At 42.7% G+C, this 8,976-nt stretch overlaps 1 long non-coding RNA gene across 2 annotated transcripts; it reads left to right on the top strand.

Annotated features, from left to right (window-relative positions):
• Nucleotides 1–208: 208 nt before the first annotated feature.
• LOC128627523 (uncharacterized) lies at nt 209–8,336 on the top strand. Of its 2 annotated transcripts, none has more exons than XR_008391745.1 (3): nt 209–487; nt 4,749–4,820; nt 7,967–8,336. It is a non-coding gene; the product is annotated as an uncharacterized LOC128627523 (long non-coding RNA). The 2 variants fall into 2 exon arrangements; XR_008391744.1 differs by having other exon boundaries at nt 7,949–8,336.
• Nucleotides 8,337–8,976: the final 640 nt, after the last annotated feature.

Below are 8,976 nucleotides of genomic sequence, written 5' to 3'. Positions count from 1 at the left end.
TCAGAGAAATAAGTATCTTCAAGTCGCAGAGCCCGGATCGGCGTCCACAGCTGCCTTCCCCTCCTCGGGGTGTGGGGGAGGGGCGGGCCTCAGCGGGGACAGAGGAGGGTCAGCGCGCAGCCAGGTGCTGCCCGCGAGGCCAGAGCGGGGCTCGCGGCCACGTGGAAGCCAGTGCTCCCGGGAGGTGTCCGAGGGTGCATTTGAGATCGATGAGCGTCCAGGTCCGGCTGCGCTTCGAACCGTTTTAGAGGGAAACATCTTACGGGAAGAATGAGAATACAAGAAAATGGAAAAGTAACACAAACCCCCAAATAACGTTCATCTAACTAAATGTGTTGAATGGTGTTCAGAAAGTAAAAGCAGGCACTGCTGTTTAAACTATAATTTGTGCCCAACTTGGTGAGGTCACCTCGCAATCTCTTCGTTCTCTGAACATTTAAAAAGAGTGCCATTATAAGAAAAAAGGAAGACAACGTATGGGAGAGAGGTAAGGAGAGAGGGAGGAGAAAAGATAGGGAGAGAAAGGGGGAAAAAACAAAAAAGGACATTACCGCAGAGAGGGTTTTGTTTTTGCTTTTCTTTCTCTGCTCTCCAGGAACCTTAGTCCAGTCTAGCGCTGCCCTCTAGTGTCCTAAATACAGAATGCAGATGTCATGCTCTGAAAGATAATGAACAAAGCGTCGTAAATTCAGCCCAGAACCCACAACACTTTAGGATCGTTTTAATTACAATCCAGAAAAAAAAAAAAAAAACCAGATAGGGGTAAAATAATTACTCATCTGGCTTGCACCATTACAAATTATGGATTATTCTGTGTTTTTCCCAAGTGATTTAAATCCCAGGGATTGAGAAAAACTACAAGGAAACTGAATCTTCACAACGCTAATCAACTCTGCCTGCGTGTTGTACAAGCATCTATTCCCATAGCGTTTCCCAGAACTTTGGAGCCAGATTCCTGGCTCTGTTGTTTATGTGGTCGGTTGGTCGTCTTGGCTAGGCTTGGGGGGTTTGTTTGTTACAGTTTCAGCTGTAATTCTCATTCCTCATCTTAAACCATCATTGATAAACCTGAATTGTTACTGTCTATGGAATAATCAAAAGTAAAGGTTTTTCATCTGAAATGTTGAATGGGACACTAAGTGACTTCAGACATTTCCATATGTTAACGCGGACATTGTTTTTAGGTTTTTGAGCCATCCACATTATTGAACAAAGACCAGCTTGGTGATAAATATCACGTGTGCCAAGAAAGAGAAGATAACATGTTAGAATTGCCAAATCTTACTGCTGGGAGTAGAGTTGGGTTGATAGGAAACCTGGGGAGCATCAACAGGGTGACAGGACAGCCCTGGAGAGGATGGGGCCAGCTCTGTGCTAACCAGCATCCCCTCCTTCTTGCGGGAGGGGTGAGGGCTTTTTTCTTCACTGAAGACCCTCTGAGCTACGAGTGGTCCCCGAATGTTACAGGACGGCTCAAACAGGCAGCAGCAGGTTCGGACGATAGTGCTGCACAAAATATTCACACTTCCCAGACACTTTAAGTTATTTTTCTCCTGGTGTGGAAGATGTTGGAAACTGTATCATTTTTACATGTCCTCTGGGTTTGTAAAAAGTCCAAGAAAACTGGCAGCATCTCAGGCATAATCTATCTTCAGAGAAAAACTAAAACAGGATTGCACGCCCGAGTGCTCACCATGTGCTGGCTACTGTTTTAGCCTCACCGAATATTTCTCTTCATTTAAGCATCACCTCAACGGACGTGATCGATGCTAGCAGGCCTGTGACACCAGTCTGATTTGCCCAGATTTACACAGCCCACGGGTGACACCGAAGGTGTTCTTAGGAGAAATAAAAATGTGCTTGTACAAAAGCAGTCCCGTGGGGGGAAACTCAATCTGCTTTTGGTATTGTCTTACTCGTCTTATGGAAAGGAGCGCTTCCCCTCCACCAGCACGTGGACCACATCATATTAATGGTGCTGCTTTGGGAACCACTGACCCCCAGTTTACATCTGTCTCGTGGCTTTGCACTCCTAAATCCTGCAGTAAAATTAAACAAGCCATGGATAAGCGTCTCTTTTCAGATGTATGCGGGGAACAACAGCACAGAGAAAAATAACACTAAAATGCTCAGACATTTAAAAGATCATAGCAAGGAGCCTGCAGACCTAAAAGGAATGACTGGATAGCTGCATCCCACCAGATGGAGATGTGCTCCCACCCCACACCTGAGCGTATCCCTGTCTCTTTTTGGTAGACGGACCCATCGTCCGCCTGGCAAAGCTCTTATGCAGCAAGAGTCAGATCAATTGAATTCAAAAGTTACTTATGATTTTTAAGCTCAAAATTAAACACACAAAGATGCAAACAATGTTTTACTTTGGCCAAATCTAGGCAGGCATGAGTCCTTTCTCCTTCCTTCCTCGGAGCACCAACGTCCGCTCTGAGCTCTGCACCTTGTTCCTTCTTCAAATCAAGCCACGGGGCAAGGATTCCCCCTGACATCATGAGAGACGTCTGGATGCAGAATCCACCAGACTTTTTAAATTTCTCAATCATTTGTAGCAGATTCACAACATCCAAATGAACAATGTTTCTTGGCTACTCATTTTTAAAACAAGTCTCTTCCTAAGCACTCACTGCAGCTTCCTAGAACTGACCCAGCCATCCGTTCTTTTGATCCTCCGTTTCCTGTGGTTATCTAATAGTTACTGAGATTACGAAATTGCCCACTGTTCAGTTAAGTTATGAAATGATGAACTACCTAATATTTAGTTAAGTTGTGACATTGTATGGACACAAAAGGCTACCCCTTACTCCCGCCTGCCTGTGCTCCCTGCACTCGGAGGCTCCATTAAGGAACAACGGGAACTGATTATTACCCTCTTATTACCGTTGTTTTACTCTGCAATTTCCCATGACCTTCCACAGAGTAAAGGCTCAGGAAATACTCATTTGAATGAATAAGTAATGTTAACAACCTCAAGCACTCTTACTGTTTAATGTACTAAACTTCAGCGAGAGACTCTTTGCGAGGACCAATAGCTGTTGGAGGCAGAATTGTTTTTTATTGATATGTCTCATGTCCTCTCAGTTTGTCAGACTATCAAGGGGATTTGCAAATGACAGTAAGACCTCCACTAAAAAAAAAAGTTACTGAGCCCTGGCTGCTGTAGCTCAGTGGATTGAGCGTGGACCTGGGAACCAAAGGGTCACTGGTTAGATTCCCACTCAGGGCACATGCCTGGCTGGCAGCCCCAGTCCCCGGTGAAGGGTGCGTGAGAGGCAACCACACACTGATGTTTCCCTCCCTCTTTCCCTCCCTCCCTTCCCCTCTCTCTAAAAATAAATAAATGAAATCTTTAAAAAATGTTACTGATAGTTTTTCTGAATTCCAGTTGGCATAAACTATAAAACAACTGGCTTCTGCCTGTTCTCCATACCAATTACTCACAGGCTCACAATAATGTGAGTTCTTGGTTGCCATGGCATTGCAGCCAAGGGACTATCTTTTATCATAAACACAATGCGTTTAGCTTAAGATCCATTCCCTATGTAGACATGTTTTTATAATTGAGGCTGTTTTCAAATATTTGAGAATATGGTTGAAAAAATAAATTAAAGACTCAGTTAATGAACTTTAAGTGTTGCCTAATCATTATATAAATACTAATCCCCGCTATTTTTACGTCAATTTGGGGATACAGATGAGCAGTTTTAATCCTAGGACTTTATTCTTTATTGCTGTGTGACTTCACCACTTCTCTGAATGTCAGGAGGCAGGCCCCAAGCCGATGCCTGTGTTATGTATGCTGCTTGCATCGGAAATAAAAGGGTTTGTATTAATTGATTGACTTCTTGCCAGAATGAGTATATGGAGTGCAGAACTATAGATGTGCAGACCTCTGCTAGTCCCTGCTTTGAAGCTCTCAGAGGCTGAGGAGATTGTCTCCTGGTGACCCATCCTCATGTTCTGGCTTGGGAGCCTTGAACTCTACAACCCCTTCTTCTGGGTTTGTAGCGTGCAAACAGAAGATTGGGGGACTTCCTAGACTCCATTCTAGCAATGGACAGTTCCTAAAAATCAATCTATTGATCTATTTAATTGGTTGTGTTTTTCGGGAAGCCTTTGACTGAGGTCCTGGCCCTCCTCCTTTATCTGCGCCCTGCACAACCCCACTGCTTTTGTTCTCAGAGTACGACACTTACTGAGCCCCTAGTGTTGGAAAATGGAACTACTCTCTAAACGTCCACCTTCTCTATTTCTTCCCATGACTGGTTTCACGTATTTGACCTGCACCATGCTCACCTCCCTGTAAAAATGAGTCATGCCACAATGATAAAAAGAAAAGCCAGTTAGTAACACTTAAAAGTAAAATTAGTGTGATAATAAAAACTCTGTAACCATTCATTTTTGTTTAATGGTACCTAAAGTCAGAAAACAGAAAGCACAGATCTTGGCCAAGATGAAGCTTTGTTTTCAAAATGAACGATTGTGTTTAAATACTCTTAATATTCTTTAAAAGGAAATTGAGACAGGAAAAAGAGTGATGTAAGAGGAGAAAGGCCATTTGGCCTCACAAGATAATAAACAATACCCCAGATGCTGTCACATTTGTCTCCACCCTTCAATCTGGAGGCTGGTTTTCCTACCTGGCTGGCTTTTGGGGACAGTAAACCATTCAGAAAACCTCATATTCCTACAACTTCATGGTGACAATATTGCTTTTTTTCCCATTCTCTCCACAGCTTCTCCCTCTGGTGTGATTTTATTTCCTCTTTAGTCCTGCAGGACATTATATCCTCTCCTGCACTTCAAGGGTAAGTCTGTTTATGTCGGAAGACAAATGTCCAGTTAAATGGGAGCTCCGTTTTTCTATTTGCAGAAAGATCCTGGGCGCACTTACCGCTTAGGTTTCTCCGACGACTCGCTGGGATGCAGAAAAAGGAGGCCCCCGGCTGTCTGCAAAACTTCAGCATTCCGTGTTCATTCGTTCCCACGCTGAGTGCTTCCCGCAGCCCTCTGTTTCCAGATTCTCATCTGAAGATTACTGTGTGGAGGGCAAATGGATAGTGTGCTTCTTTCCCAGTGATGAAGCTGTTGTTATGAACAAGCAGAAGAGAGGGACTGAAAGGGCAGCTTTGTTTTGTAGTTATTACAAAATGTTCTTATCTTTTAATTTTTCATTTACAGTGGACATGCCATATTATATTCATTTCAGGTGTACGACATAGTGATTAGACATTGGTGCGCCACACAAAGTGAGGGAAGCATGACTTTCTTTGCTCCCCTCCCCCTTTCTCCGTTGCTCCTTCTTTCCTTCCTTCTTTCCATCCTCCTCCCCTCCTCTCCACCTCTTGTCATGTTTTGTTTGTTTGAGCTCTGGGTTCTGTGAGTCCCTGTGGTTTTAGGACAAGCCTTCCTTTACTCTGGGACACTGAGGTATGCTAAGAGCCCTCCTACGCTCTGGCTCACAGATTTCCTCAGATCCAGGGCCAGCAGAACCCACCAGGACGTTTCCTGTCCTATTCTCCCAGGGTGTCCTCTTTGTCATGTGACCTGTAAACTTCCCATTCACCTGCCTCTCACCCTTCAGTGTCCAGGCCACACTTCCTGCTGTGGCAGCTCTAGTCTGTGCCACACCTCGAGAAGCTGAGCTGGGCTCCCTTTCTCCTGGCAGAAGGATAGTCAGCAGGAGGTGATGTCCCTGAAATGTCCTTTTCCTGTTCCCTGTAAGAAGCCATCCTGTAGATCCAGTCCTTCAACGAGCTCTTTTCTCTCAGCATTTGATGATGGCTGTCCTCTACTCCATGAACATTTCATTCAGCTAGATGAATGAAACTCTGACCTCTGCAGAGAATCTAGTCATCGCCCCCCAGGGCAGGAGACCAGGTGAGCTTAGCTTGCCTCCCTATGTAAGTGCTCTGCTTACTTCTCCGTTTCCCTGTTAGACCAGAAGCACCGTGAGAGGAGCCTTGGGTCACCCTGTTTATTATTCCAGCCACAACGCACAATGACGCACACCCACGAATGCCAAGTCCCTTCATTCAACCACCCTGAACTTTACACTGAGCAATTACAATATCCCAAATTCTTGTGCCCATGGTCCAAAGCCACAATAATTGACTCTGGCTACTCAGAGAATTAGAGAGGTAAGTGGGGAGCTACCAACGTGTGGTGAGACTCACACAACACCTGAAACAGAGTCACAGCCAAACAGACAGCTTGTCCCAGGAAAGGGAGTTATTCTTCTAGAAGGTCACAGTACAGAGTCAAGTGCTGGTCTGCTACAGGAACGTAGGTCTGGTGGAGTTCAAAGACTGCTGGTCGCTGGCTCTCAGCGTGTGCATAAACACGCATCTACTCCTGGTCGACTGACTCTGGGAGTTGCCGCTGGTGGCTTTCAAAGTGTGTTCGCAGAGGCAGCTGCCACTGGTCCATGGACTAACTTTACAACTGGTCCTGTGGCTTCTTGCTAGCACAGCTACAGAAATACCCATCTGCTTCTAAGTTTATGGGAACTTTTAAACATTTTCAATGTATTATTAAAGAACAAGTTGAAAGCTGCCAAAAGGAGGAGAGAAAGCCAGGCAGCACTGAGAACGTTTGAACAAGTCAGATCTGGATGGGGTCTCAGAAAACTTCGAGTCCTGGGCTCACAGCCAGGCCTGTCCTCATATTTGCAGCGTCTGAGCAAGGGCACACACCTTGGTCCCCAAGCTGCAAGTCACAGGGGCTTAAACATGAAATCTAACTTACATACTGTGTAATAAAGAATGAAGTGCTCCAAATACTTCCTAACAAATTTTTAAAATATATTAGAAAGCTGTGGTTTTATATAACTGAAAGTTTGCCAACTATTAAAGGTGCCCTGTGTACGTGTTAAAGAACCAGGAATGTTTGGGTGTGTAACAAAATCCACATATAATTCATAAATTTTGATATTTTTCTATAAAATTATTCTTTTCTTTATTTCAGCAAAATTACTAATTATGTTCTTACAACCAAGCTTTATATATTTGTTCTGTTACAAATTTTTACTCTTTACAAAAGAGTAAAAATAAAATGTAATTACATTCAAAGTATATAAGCTTGATTATGTTTTCATCAAAATATAACTTCATGTAAATATACAAAAAAATTTAATTATATTTTAAAATATGTTTTTAAATTTTACTTTTAAAACTATAAAATAAAAAGAAAACAATTATAATCAATGAATGCAACATTTTTAAAGCAAAATCAGGCAATGATTTTTTTGTTTTACATTTTAAAAATCTTAGTGAATAATTTATAAAAAGTAAAAAAGTAAATAATTTTAATTTTATAAAGTTATTCTCTGTTCTAGAATTCAATGTCTATCTAGTTGCCAAAGGGGAGAATCATTATATCTTGTGCACCTACATGTCTTCAAACTTCACAATAATGCACATTGTTTGAAACTGCAAGATACTGTTTGGCCACAACTTGTGAATGAAACATGAAGAGAAACAAGAAAACTAACACCTGGCTCTAATGGCAAACGATATTTTATTACACAAATTTATTGTATGCGTGTCACATGTGAAGGAGGATGTAACGAGTTAATTACCTGGGCTTTTCTCTAACCAAAGAAGTTCTGTTCAAAACACTCCATGCTCTGAAACTGTTCATTTCCGGTACAGGCAGAGACACAACCCAAAACCCTCCTGGCATTCTGACACATTCACCTTTGTTTCAAGAGTATAGGTAGAGGTAAGGAGGATTCCCCTAATTCACAATTATTCTGCTCTATAACATTGTCACAAACACCAAACTAGTGAATATTCCACAGTTGCTCTCAGGAAAATACAGGTTTAAGTTCCTGTGAGCCTCTGGTCACATTAGTCAGCCAACCAATCAAAACCTTGTTGTATGTGTTTATTTTTAAAGACATTTTGTTTGATACCTATTGTTGCTTCATTAACAGTGAACTCCTTGCCAACAGCAACTCACTCGTGCTTCTCTAAGGAAACTGATCCAGCAAAGGAAACTGATCTAGCCAAGTAATCTCCTTGGACACACCGTAGCCTGTTTGCGCTAGAAACACTAGATGGCGCTCCAGAACAGCACGCGGGGGCCACTTGAAACAGCACATCCCCAGCAAAACCACAAAATGTGGCACTAAATAAACTGTGCAAAGGACACTTCTTTACAGTACGAGAGCTGGAAGAAAAAGGCACTGTCGTTTTGATCGACTTGAACTGGGACCAGGTGACTCCATTTTTTAAAATCCATGAGTGAATACTAAAGTACCACGAGTATTCATTTGGGGGTGACAAATAAGTTTTAATGAGTATGTGAATTTACACATACAAAATCTGTAAATAATGAGATCTAAATAATTCCTTTAGGATTTGACTATCGTTTGTCAGAAGAATAAACATTGAAGGTTATGGGTTGCAATGGACGTGCCAGAGCTGAGCACCACTGCTGAGTGACAGGCATGTCCATGTATGTGCCCTGGACCTTGTATGCGCGCAGGACAGGGCCCCTGTTGCCTCAACTAAGGACAAAATTGTTCAATGTTTCAAATACAAATTTTGGCCAGTTTTGATCAACTCTCTCCTCGTGGATTTCTTTCCACCACTGGGGGGCAGCATTTCAGATAAACATGACGAGTGATTATCTCACAAAATTCCCTGAAATGAAGCAATCGTATGCCAGCCAGCCACCCGAGAGGTGTTGTCTTTTATCTCTAAGATCTTATTCGTGTTTTTCCAAAACTACCTGGGAATGGAAATGGAACGGAAAGTCTGCTGTAGGAGGCTCCACACTGGCCGAAAGCAGGAGACTGACATTAAAGACACCCCAAAATTAGAACAAGAGAAATGCCGCCTCAGCTTCAACTACTGGGATACGCTATTTTTCATATTTAACTATTACAACATTTTCTCCCTGGAAAGCATAAAGCATCTCCTGTTAATAATTCCAAATCCTGTAATATTTTCTCTACTC

Source organism: Artibeus jamaicensis, unplaced genomic scaffold, assembly GCF_021234435.1.
Source record: "Artibeus jamaicensis isolate MK-2021 breed Jamaican fruit bat unplaced genomic scaffold, CSHL_Jam_final contig_426, whole genome shotgun sequence".
Classification (NCBI taxonomy): Eukaryota; Metazoa; Chordata; class Mammalia; order Chiroptera; family Phyllostomidae; genus Artibeus; species Artibeus jamaicensis.
The sequence above is the reverse complement of the archived record's forward strand: the minus strand, read 5'-3'. Positions and strand labels throughout refer to the sequence as shown.